Raw genomic sequence first — 12,301 nt, 5'->3', positions numbered from 1 at the left:
CGAAATATCGTCAGCCACATATGTTTCATTTAGCACCTTTAAAAGTGCATTCCGATGTACTTCTGAGTTTAAGAGTAAAGCTAATACAGAAATGCGGGCTGGCTGTTTATGTAGTTGCTCCACAACACTGTATTCACTGTGTTTCAAAAACTTCAAAAACTCCTTTGCCTCCTCTTCTTTTATTGGTTCATTTACCAATGGCTCAACTTCTACTGCTTTCCCTTTCCTCTGTTCTTTCTTCCAATTCTCTTCCCTGGACGACTCTGCTTGAGCGTCATATCTTTTTCCATTGCGCGTGTAAGAACCTATTTCCTGATTTCTTTCTGCTTCTTTTCCCAAAATGGTCACATTACACCCGTAATTCCACGGCACCATTTTGTTATCCCTATAAGAGAAATTTGATAGTTTCTGGATTACAATTTTCGGTGTTACCTGAGCCCTAACCTCATTACCCTTAGGGCGTGAGATAATGACCACAGGATGATTTATTTTTGGAGCCTTTGTTCCCAACTCTGTCGCGCATATGCTCCTCATTTCTTTCGCATCTTCATAAAACCTCATCTCCTTGTTATCCATCATGCTTTGAACCAAAGCCTTGAATCCTTCACATTCTTGGATTTCGTGCCCTGTTTTATGGTGAAATTCACAATAATTTCCCATCTCATGCCCTTCCTCAGAATCTGAAATAACCAACCCTCTTTGTGCCATTTCTTTCCAGACCCGTTTCAATGGAGTTTTTACTTCAGCAATGTCAGTCTTGACTTCTTCTCCCGTACCTTCGCTAACTATATTCACCCCCTTATCCGAGTGATTAGGTAACGGATTCTTTGCGTTAGGTGAGTCGTCAAGTTTGACAACACCTAATTTGATAAGTCCTTCTACTACCTTCTTGAAGGCAGTACAATTTTCTATCGAGTGCCCAGAAATTCCCGCATGATAATCACATTGCGCGTTCGTATCATACCATTTTGGATACGAAGGTTGTAGAGGACTCAAGTAACGAGGAGCAACAACATGTGCATCGAATAAAGTCTGATACAACTCCTTGTATGACATCGGGATTGGCGTGAATTGGGGCTTTTCAGTAGTTTACCTAGCTCCCGACTCTTGTCTTGATGATCCCTGTTCATTAGCAACCACTTTCTTTGGTTGATTCACGGTAATTGACCTACCATAAGCATTCACATTATTCACTTCATTTTCTCTTTTCCTCGGGGGTGCCCTCCTATTATTTTCTCCTCCATCTATTTTTCCACTTTTAATGGCATGCCCAATCATTTCACCATTCATGATTATATCCGAGAAATTTTTTGAAGCGCTTCCCAACATGTGAGTGATGAACGGGGCTTTCAAAGTATTAATAAAAAGCGTCGTCATCTCTTTTTCCAAAAGCGGTGGTTGCACCTGAACCGCCACCTCTCGCCACCTCTGCGCATATTGTCTGAAGCTTTCGTTCGATTTCTTCTCTAAATTTTGCAGAGTTATCCTGTCAGGCATCATTTCTGAGACATGATTGTATTGTCTCAGGAAAGCCTGTGCTAAATCCCTCCAAGTAGCAATTTTAGCTCGGCTCAGCTGATTGTACCACTTTGACGCCGCTCCCGTAAGACTTTCCTGAAAGCAATGTATTAATAATTGATCATTATTAATATGCCCCGTCATTCTTCTACAAAACATAGTAATATGGGATCCTGGGCAACTAGTCCCGTTGTATTTCTCGAATTCCGGCATCTTAAATTTGTAAGGGAGCACCAAGTCCGGAACCAAGCTCAGATCCTTTGCATCTATTCCATAGCTTTCGATGCTTTCTATTGCCCTAAACTTCTCTTCTATCCATTTCCATTTCTCCTCAAATTGTTTTGGAAATTCCTCCTTCGCCTTGTCCTTTTCAACCATCTCGTCAAGATCTGGGACAGCAATATTATTCGGGCTATCACCGGGATTAAAGCCCGCTCCGGGTTGAAAATTCATTGGGATTGAAGCATCGCCTTGGAACTGCTGGGGCCTAACCGACACAGAGGGTCTCCGCGGATGCAGCTCAGTCTGTACTTGCGCATGCGGAGGCGTGAAACCTGGAGGATAAAGTGGTTCACCATTGTTTTCTTCTTCACTAACAATCACAGGACCTTTACCCTTATCTACTCCCTTCAATAATTGCGTCATCTTAGCCACCAGATCATTTTGGGACTCCTCCATCTTTTGCACCATGTCACGCTGAATCTTTTCTATTTGCTCTTTCATTTGCGCCTGCAACTGGTCTTGCATTTCTTTTTGAAGTCGCTCTAGCTTCTCCAACCTTTGGTCCATAATTTTTGCCTTAGCTCGGGTGCCGTAACTTTGTTGGTTTTCCAGGTTAACTGAAATGATTTTATTCGATTAGGTTTTTTTTAATGGTCATTAATGCATATGATGTGATGCAATGCATGAAAAGAATGCAAAGAAAAAGAGGCACTGATTCTAATTTAACTTCATTAGAAAACTTTACTAGATAAAGAGTTTCTTTACATAAAATAGACTACATATATGGCTTTGCCCTTACACTCAAAGCCTTAACCTTTCAAGAAGCCAAGCTAATTCTCGGCCCCTGTCCGACTCTGACTCATACTTCAAACTTAATAGATCAGCCTGAATCGCTAGAGTCTGCAGATGATCAGCTACTTCGCGCACTTGAGCCACCGCCTCTCCCATAATATAATCTCTTTCTCTAATCTGCTCTTGAGACCGACGGAATTGTCTTTGCCACTGCTCATTATTTTCTTCCAGAAGCTCTATCCGGATTTCACTATTTTGCAATGCATTCTCTAGCCCTCCTATTTGTCCTTTTAATTCTTCAATTTTGTCTAAGCTCGCCCTTAATTCAACCGTAGCATTACGATTACAGTACTGGTGAAGCGATCTTTCTAGTTCAGTTATCCGGACCTTCAACTCCGTCTTCTCGTCTTGGCAAACTAGTAGACTCTTTCCCAAGGCGACTTCTCGAGCCCGAGTATCCTGAAATTTCTTTTCCCATTGATTAGCTTTCGTCTTTTCCTCCTGAATTTCTTGTCGCCATTGCTCTGGCGTTTTACCCAAGCTAGCAGCTCTTACCGACCTACGCAACTTCTTGTAATCTGTCTTCAGGCTGTCCAAATCTTCTTCTGCTTTGTTCTTTCCTTTTCTCAATTTATCGGCCTCTAATCTTTGAATGTCCACATCCAGTCCTAACTGCATTTTTTCTTCCTCTAGTTGTTCTATCTTCTTCCCCAATTCTAAACTCCTTTTTTCAAATTCTTGTTTGATGATTTCCATCTCAGAAGGCAAAACTTGTAAGTGTTCCTCTAAAGATCGAGCAGTTTCTGAATTTGACGCCGGGATGTTGTCGTTGATCCTTTGATCACGCCACTGACTATACTCGGGGGTAATTGTCGGACCCACGGCTAAGATCTTCATTCGACGAGTCTGGTTCCAGGCACTAGATATTTCTCGAACCTTCTTCTTGTAATTGTCCTCCCTATAGGAAAAATCACAATAGGCCAACCCCTGTGTTGCTGGTATGAATTGTCGTGATCTATACTGTCTTGATACGAGTAGAGGAGCATATCCGATAGCTCCCCATATCCCGAGCAGCGGAACCCAGTCGAAATCTCCACATCGGTACAATATCTCATCAGGAATTAACCAAGGAGCCCTCTATTCAATATCTTCATCCTGGAGATTTTGGAGTATCTCTATCCATTTTTCTTCTGAAATATCATCCCGTCTTGGCGTGGCCACCAATTCTCCTAGAGGGGAGTAGCTATCAGAGAATACCCGATAAGAGACCCTTTCGACTTTCCAGAAGTGGCTATGGAACCATGCCAATAAGAGCTGCACGCATCCAATAAACCTTCCCTCCCCTGCTTTTCGACACGCATTCAAGGATCTAAAAGTTTCAGCGAGTATTGCCGGAACCGGTGTAACCCCTTTACTAAGCCGATCAAACAAATCAGATACAGCCTCGTCTATGTGTCCTAAAGCTTTGGGGAAAACCACTAGTCCATAGATACCTAAAGCGAAGACATCGACCCTTTTCTTTAAGTCAGGATGTACAAGCACCAAGTCTCGCAAACTTTTCCAAGGAACACATTTACTGTCGCCCTTCTGTTGGATTCGGGCAGCGACCCACTGCTCCCTCATCCCAGTGATGTTCATTAATTTCTTTAACAACGGAGGGACACAAGCAGCTCTGGAATAAGTCTTGTCGTCTTGAATCTTTGGGCACCGAAGCAAGGTCGTATACTCCTCCACAGTAGGCGTCAAATCTACTTTCCCAAAAGTGAAACAACTGTAGGCAGGATTCCAAAACTGAGCAAGGGCTCAGAATAAATACTTGTCCACTTTGACACTAAGCAGATAAGGTAGGTCACCGTAGTTACAATAGAACAGCTGCTTGGCCTCGACATCCCATTGATCCCAGACTTCTTTCATTTCTCGAAGGTCATTCTGGATTACACTGATACGGGTAAAATCCCACAATTCTGACACGTACCCTTCGGTAAGACTATCGCTTTTCTCTCGTTGTGTCGTTTCAGCCCATATTCGCACAGCCGCATTATCCTCTACTTTATCAACAAACCCCTTTTCCATGATAAGCTTTCTACCAAGAAACTGAACGTAAATCGACACCTCTTTTAGAATGAAGATGCCATGCAATCACAAACAAAGTAAATTAGCATTAAACACAGAATAAGATTTAAAATAAGCGACAATAAATACAACATTCATTTAGGTAAGCACTAAAATTTGGAGTAGCTCTACCTAGGTCAGTTCCTATGGCTCATTACATGTGGTTTGGTTCTAAAGTAGGGTACCTGAACCAGCAGATTCCTCGATCCTCACCCATTATAGGCTCATACGGACCGAGTTCGGTTCAGGGGGATACATTTCCCTATGGCCATGCGGAGATGAAAATCTCACGAAGACATAGGTACGGATATATCCCGAAAGCGATTCACTATCCCATGCGGAGGTGAAAACCTCACGAATGCGTAGCTTCTCACTCCCACTTAAAAAGGTGTGACCAACGGTCATGCAATGCAATGCGGAAAGAAACCAAAATTTAAACAAACAGAGCAATTATAAACCCCAATGATGATGATTATGATAAAGTCAGATAAAATGCGATGAAAGGATCGTAATTTTAAACCGACTTTTCAATTTTTGACAAAAGACAAAAAGTAATCACCACGTGGCTTGACCCTCTTATCGTTTTCCCCAGTGGAGTCGCCAAGCTGTTGACACCATTTTTTGGATGAAAAACGGAGTCGACCTGGGTTTTAAAATAAAAAAACGAAAATGAAAGTCGCCACCAATCCTTTTTAAAGAGGTGTGATTGGATCACCTCGAAAAGTGGTTGTTTTTAATAAACAGTTTGATTTTATTAAAACAACGATTTTGGTCCACAAAATTCAGAAAAACGGGTTCGGGAGCCGGTTACGCACGAGGGAGGATTAGCACCCTCGATACGCCCAAAATTGGTACCTAGTTGATTACTTAATGTCTTAGTGTAAAAGAGTGAAAACTTTGAAAAATTTAAAAATACGATCCTTGTACTAAAATGTTGAAATTTTCGAGAAAAGGGGCACGTTTTACGTTAATCGAGAAGGAAAGCATCGTATCCAGTAAATTAGGACTAAATGTATCGAATTCTCAATACGAGAAAAATGTTTAATTTAAAAACATTTTAGCTACCTCAAATTTAAAAAGCAAGATCACGACCAGTAAGTTAGGACGCGATCTTTTTTTTCAAATCCTGAGATCATCTAAAACTTCAGTTTGAAAGGATTCGTGTATTCAGATTTATTGTGAAAATCGTGACCCAGTAAGTTAAGGTACGATATCCTCAAATCTAAACACAAGATTTTGCTTATTCAAAAATCATAGTTTATGCATTGAAACAAATTAATTCAACATGAAGTAATAAGGCACAATGTTAATACTTGTAACAAGGCGATATTGAATACAATAGTGCAAAAATAATACGAGCAATTGCAATAAAAATAAGATAAGTACAAATCAATAACATACGAAATAGCAATATATACAAGCAAACAAAATTAAAACATTCATTCAAATCAATAAAGAAAATGAAATAAATAAATGAATAAGACTATAAAAAAGTAAAAAGGTACATGTATACTTATAAAAATTAAAAACGTATATTGATATATGCATTAAAAATATGTGTATGAACTATAAAATATGATACAAATATATATATAGGTATGTACATATATATAAATAAATTATATAAAACACGTGTATATACTTTAAGCTTATAAAATATAAGAGTATATAAACATCTATGTATATAAAGCTAAAATAAAAAAAAACATATTAACAATAATAATGAATAAATAAAAGGAAAATAAAACTGGTAATAATAATAAATAGTAATGATAATATTATTACATTTAAAATAATTAATTAAACAATAAGCTACTGAAAAACGGGCTAAATTGAAATAAAAACGAAAATATTGGGTAAATTTGAAACATAAAAAAGTAAAAGGACTAGAGTAAAACGCGCGTCAAAAGGAAAGGACCAAAAAGGAAATAAACCAATCCCTGGACACGTGTCCACTTTCCAGCGTGTCAGTGGGCCAAGGACCCGATTGAAAACGAAATAAAATTTGAGGCCAAATTAGAAAAATAAATAAATAAGCAAGAGGACTAAATTAAAACAAACAACAACAGGAAGGGACCAAGGACTCAAATAGCCCACTTCATGAAAACGCGCGGATCCCCCCTGGAGCGGGTCGGATCGCGCGCGGGTCATGTTGGACTAAACGGCGCCGTTTCATTTCTTATATAAATAGCAAAATGAACAAAAAAACAGTTTTAAAAACATTTTCTCAAAAAAAAGAAAAGAGCTCTTCATCTCTCTCTCTCGGTCCCTTTTTGACCGATCATCGGGCCACTGTCCATTGGCCACCGCGCACGGTGGTCGGAGGCACAAAATCGGATCTTTTTGGTCCCTTTTGAAGCCGATTGCCTCTAGACCACAGATCCATGGTGGAATGTCGAGAAAGATGAGCCCAAGATCCGAAAATGAGGAGAGACCGCTCGTCTCCTCCTCCACCGGCGACGACGAAGACGGGCTCCGACGCCGGCCTTCGAAACAAATAGGTACTTTTCTTTTCCTTTTTTTCTTTTGTTTAAAAGAGTAATGAAACAAACAAAAATAAATAAAGAAAAAAGGAAAATAGAAAACGCCAGAACAGAAAAGAAAAAATGGAATCTACCTTTTCAATTTTTCTTCTTTTTATTAAGTTGTTTTTTTTTACCCTCAATCGAAAAGAAAACCCCTGTTACATTTTCTTTGTGTCTTTATATAGCCGATTACAATACATTTTTATCTATTTCTATTATTTTGCACTGTTTTTGCCTCTGCTTTGCGTGTTGTCCTTGCAGGTAATTGATGGGAGTAGTTGGTGGCGTCGGTGGCAGAAGCTAGAGCGGCGGTAGACGTTAGGAGCCCCCAGGGACGTGCGGCGCCTTAGCTAGGGTTTCAGAAAAGCTGAAACCCTAGTTTGACTTTTGTTGGGCCTTGCTGTAATGGGCTTGTTTGGATTTGGGCTTTGTTTAATTAATTTGATCTTTGGGTCTCTGCTTGTTGGGCCCGGGCATAAATTAGGCTGTACACGACTTAATTTCGAAGCTTGTTTGACTTAATTTTATTCGACTTAATTTTCAAGCTTGTATCCACTACAAATATTACATTTAAAAACACAACTTCTGGGTTAATTTTTTTAATAAAATTTTAATTTTTTTAAAGCAATATACATGCCAAAATATAAATATGAAAATTTCATTATAATCATAAATTTTTTGTTACAAGCGTGAACATGAAGTACATTAATTCATATTCCACTTGATCACGACGATTGTCCAATATGTTAGGTTCGATGCGGGTATTTATCTTGCTTATGACTAGCTACTCTACACACGCCATAAAGTTTATCGTCAATTTTCTCCCTCATGTCTATTTCATTACAAATCCTGGTGACTTATGGGCAACCTTTTGGCTTCATACGTAACCCATTGTCTGGGACAAGCTCGAAAGTAAGCAGATGCACTTCTCATGTAGACAGATCACGCAGGACGGGAAACTCATTTCCTCAAACACGCAATGTGTGTTTGAGAGTGTACACCTCATTAATATATTGTTCAGCATTGATCGAGGCGCGGGCACAAGTTGCAATGACGTGCGTACAGGGGTAATGAAGTGACTAAAACTTCTCGCAATCGCACTGTCTGTTTTAGAGATCAACTCTGGAGGACCTAAGTGGGATACCGGGTCAACGACAGATAGACTCCGTAACTCGAAAAGTTTCTAAATGTCGATAATATATTTCTACATTCATCGTCTTCAATCTCCAACGGTTTGCACCCATTATCTTCATGAAATCTTCGATAAACATATGTCCTGCCTCTATCTGGTTGATTCGTTTCAGCCTCATTCTTGGCATAGAGGTTGCCAAACTGTAAAACATAGCTGAGAAAATAGATGAATTGGAAGATGTCGTATTCGCCTCAATACGAAGTTAACCGCTTCTACCAGGTTGGTGGTTATATGACCATATCAAACACCGTCATCAAAACTTTGAGCCCATTGCCACGACTCTATGGTACCCATTAGAGGTACTCATGGGCCGGGCCGGGTCGGGTTCGGGCCGGGACCATAAAAAAATTTCGACCCGGGCCCGACCCGGCTCGAAATATGGGCCTGAAATTTTGCCCAGGCCCGGCCTGAGAAAAAATCATAAGCCCAGCCCGGCCCATTTTTTTAATAAATACCAAAAATTTATTTTAAAAATTAAAAAAAATATTTTAAAAATATTTTAAAATTAAAAAATAATAAAAAAAGTATTTTAAAATTAAAAAAATTTAAAAAATAAATATATTTATTATATCTGGCCGGGCTAGGCTAGGCTGGGCTTGGGCAAAAAAAGTGGTGCCCGAGACCCGACCCATTTTCTAAATAGGCCTCGTTTTTTTGCCCAAGCCCATATTTTGAGCCTATATTTTTACCCAAACCCTCCCATATTTCGGGCGGGCCGTCGAGCCGGGCGCATGAGCACCTCTAGTTCCCAGCCACTCTCGAAAAGAAGTATTTGTCTCACCTTGCATGTCACCTTCAAGTCTGGTCATCCTTTGCCTAAAAAGGTGTGGCTCTAGCTTGTATGTTGTATATGTATTAAGAAAGACAAATAATAGTCGCGAATTAATTTGTTGATGTATTAATAAATTTTAAAACATATGTTGAAACTAAATTTTACTCATTTTCACAATTTTTCTTTTCCAGTTTGTATTCTTGTAGTCTCGATGGAAGTTAGTTGTGATGTGTTGAATGCAGTAAACAGATCTCTACAGAACACTAAAACGTCTAATCACGAAAATTATTCCCTTCGCTCTATCGGATATGATGCAAATGTTGTCGTTTTTAACAACATACATCTGTAAGTTCGTTTGGAAGAATTCTCATGACTCCATGTTCTCATTTTCAACGATGGCAAGCGTTATTAAGAGCAAGTTCTGGTTCCCATCTTCAGCAACCGTAATAAGTAGGATATGTGTATATTTTTCATATAGTCAGGTCCTATCAACTTGTACAACCGGCTTGCAGTGGAGAAATGCCCGCGCGCTTAGATCAAACATCGAGAACATCCGGTGAAAAACTCTTCTTCTCGGTTGTAGTTAGTCGTTTGAATTGTAATAAGGTCGTGTCTGTAACTTAATGACAGTCTCTGGCACGTACTCCTGCATAGCGGCTATCCACCCTTATAGCTCATTGTACGACGCATTCCAATCTTCATACAACTGTTCCATTGCCATCTGTTTAGCTATCCATGCTTTTCGGTATGACACTCTATATTGGAATCGTTCTTGCATTTCAATAATCAGTACCGAAATAGGAATGGTCAGCATGTCTTTCACCATTGGCATGATGCATGTGCAGATATTTTTGGAATCAAGTTTATGGTGATTTTGCGTCATACGTGTTGAAGTGCATGCGTGAGGCCAAACAAATTTTCTTATTTCTCACATTTGCAACTTCTGGATAAATGCAGCTCGTACCCGCCAATTGCAGCATTCTGTTGACCTCCAACATTTCTTAATATAAAATGTCGGTTTAGACACAACTACTTTGTAGTCAACCGACACATTCATGCTATACCGCTTAATGGCAAATATATATTATTCCTTGGTTGCAAATTTTTGGCCCACAAACAACTCTTTATGTTTGGAATCTACGACAAATCGGTGAGTAGGCAGTATATCAGGGTACTCCAAGAACTCGGATGCATACGTTGCATCGGGATCTATGATCGATAAATGTGCCCCAAGATCATTGTGTACCATAATGCCTCGACTCGGGTTCCCAACTGAAGACGCGTTAACATTCCTATCGTCATTCGCGCATTTGTCATCGATATCATCCAGGACATCATCTAGATCGGGATGACTATAGTCTTCAACCTCGTGACCAGAAGAACCATTATTATCATATTCATCATTACCATCCGCATCGGTCTCAATCACCACCGGATGTATTTGTAAGCGGGGACTTGAGTTAAGGTTCTCAGGTGCAGGTGGAGTGTTAATATCGATGTCGATACCGCGTACAATCAATTGCCTACCAACGTATGCTCTCGGAACCACTGTACACGGATCTTAAACTCCACGTTCTTCATCTAATAGAGTGGAATCTTTAGCTAGATCCACATCAGCTAACTCAGCAAAAAACTAAATCAGATCGATTTGGCCACTCTAATCTTGACAATAAAGTGTGACCATTGTCTCCACGTCTTCATCGTCTACAAGTTCTATCTCGGTAAATTTGATAAGATCTGTCGAAATTGAAAATTTGTAAAATAGTCTCGAAATCCTCCTCCCACAATGTTTAACAATTTTTGCACTAATTATTTCTTTCATATCATCAACCGATACATTTTTATTAAATATTATTGCTATTTGCTGGCGACATTCAAATATACATCTAACTGTTGTTGTCAAGATTACTCCATCGATATAAACGCATACAAAAAATTGATTACCATCTTCAATAGTAAACTTATAAAAATAATTAAATTTGTAAATATTTTATTCCAAAAAATATACTGGAAAAAAATAAAATTCATATATATTAACCTTATGAATTCTTTTTTGTTTTCTTCTACAACCAAAATTTTTCCTCTTCTATTCTTATCTTTAAAAAACATTAAGAAAACACTGCTTAAATAGCACTGGGTGCCGCCCCTCTCACCTTGCACCCCATTAAACCCGTATTTTTACCCAGTATTACCTTTGTATTGGGAGAAAATACTAGTGCCGCCTCTCTCACACCCTCCACCCTTAATATATATATAACACATCATTTTGTAATGATGTTTCAATGATCAAGTCAGAAAAAATTAAGTGTCGCCTCTTCCATGCCTTCCACCCCTCAAACATACCATTTTAGTAAATAATGGTATTGGTTATTTTTGTATTATATAGGTAAAAAAAATCGAACAATCCACTTATCTCAATATAATTACTATAATATCACTAAATATTGTAAATTTTCAAAATTAATAATTGTTTAGCATATTTTGATAAAATGTATAAAAGGAACTAAAATTTTTGACATATCAAGTTAGGGATTTGAAAAGTTGGGCTCGAAAAGAGTAAAATTGTACTATCGGGATTTATAGATTGAGTTTTAATTGATAAGTATGGGTATTGTTATCAATGCAGGAGGACGTGGGTTCAAGTGTGCTGAAGCACATTATCCTCCTATTTATGGGTTGAGGGGAGCTTATGGGTAGTTCTAGACTTTGTATCAAAAAAAGCAGAAACTATAATGAGATAAAAAAAAAAGAATCAAATAACAAATTGTGACCAAATTAAAAACTGAAAATATAATCAAAACTTAAAAAAAATTGATTACATAAATGGGGTGAAAAATAGATTAATTATGAGAATGATATGAAAACTACAGTAATTATCGATGCCGCCTGATTAACTAGCGATACCACCCACTTTTTCAGTCATCATCAACCAAGCATAGGTTTGTAAAAAAAATAGGCAACATCAACATAGATTCTAAAAAAAATACTTGTATTTTTTGGTATACATTGGAACAAAAAATATTTTTTTATGGATGCCACCTGATAGCACCACTTTAAAATTTTAAAAGATATATATATTTTTAATTTAATTCCCCAACTCGAAATCATTTATGTGTCTACTATAGCTATGGTAGCATGTATGGTAGAGTGCAATTAGTTTCACTTCCC

The sequence above is a fragment of the Gossypium hirsutum genome, chromosome D11, assembly GCF_007990345.1.
Source record: "Gossypium hirsutum isolate 1008001.06 chromosome D11, Gossypium_hirsutum_v2.1, whole genome shotgun sequence".
Lineage (NCBI taxonomy): Eukaryota > Viridiplantae > Streptophyta > Magnoliopsida > Malvales > Malvaceae > Gossypium > Gossypium hirsutum.
The sequence above is the reverse complement of the archived record's forward strand: the minus strand, read 5'-3'. Positions refer to the sequence as shown.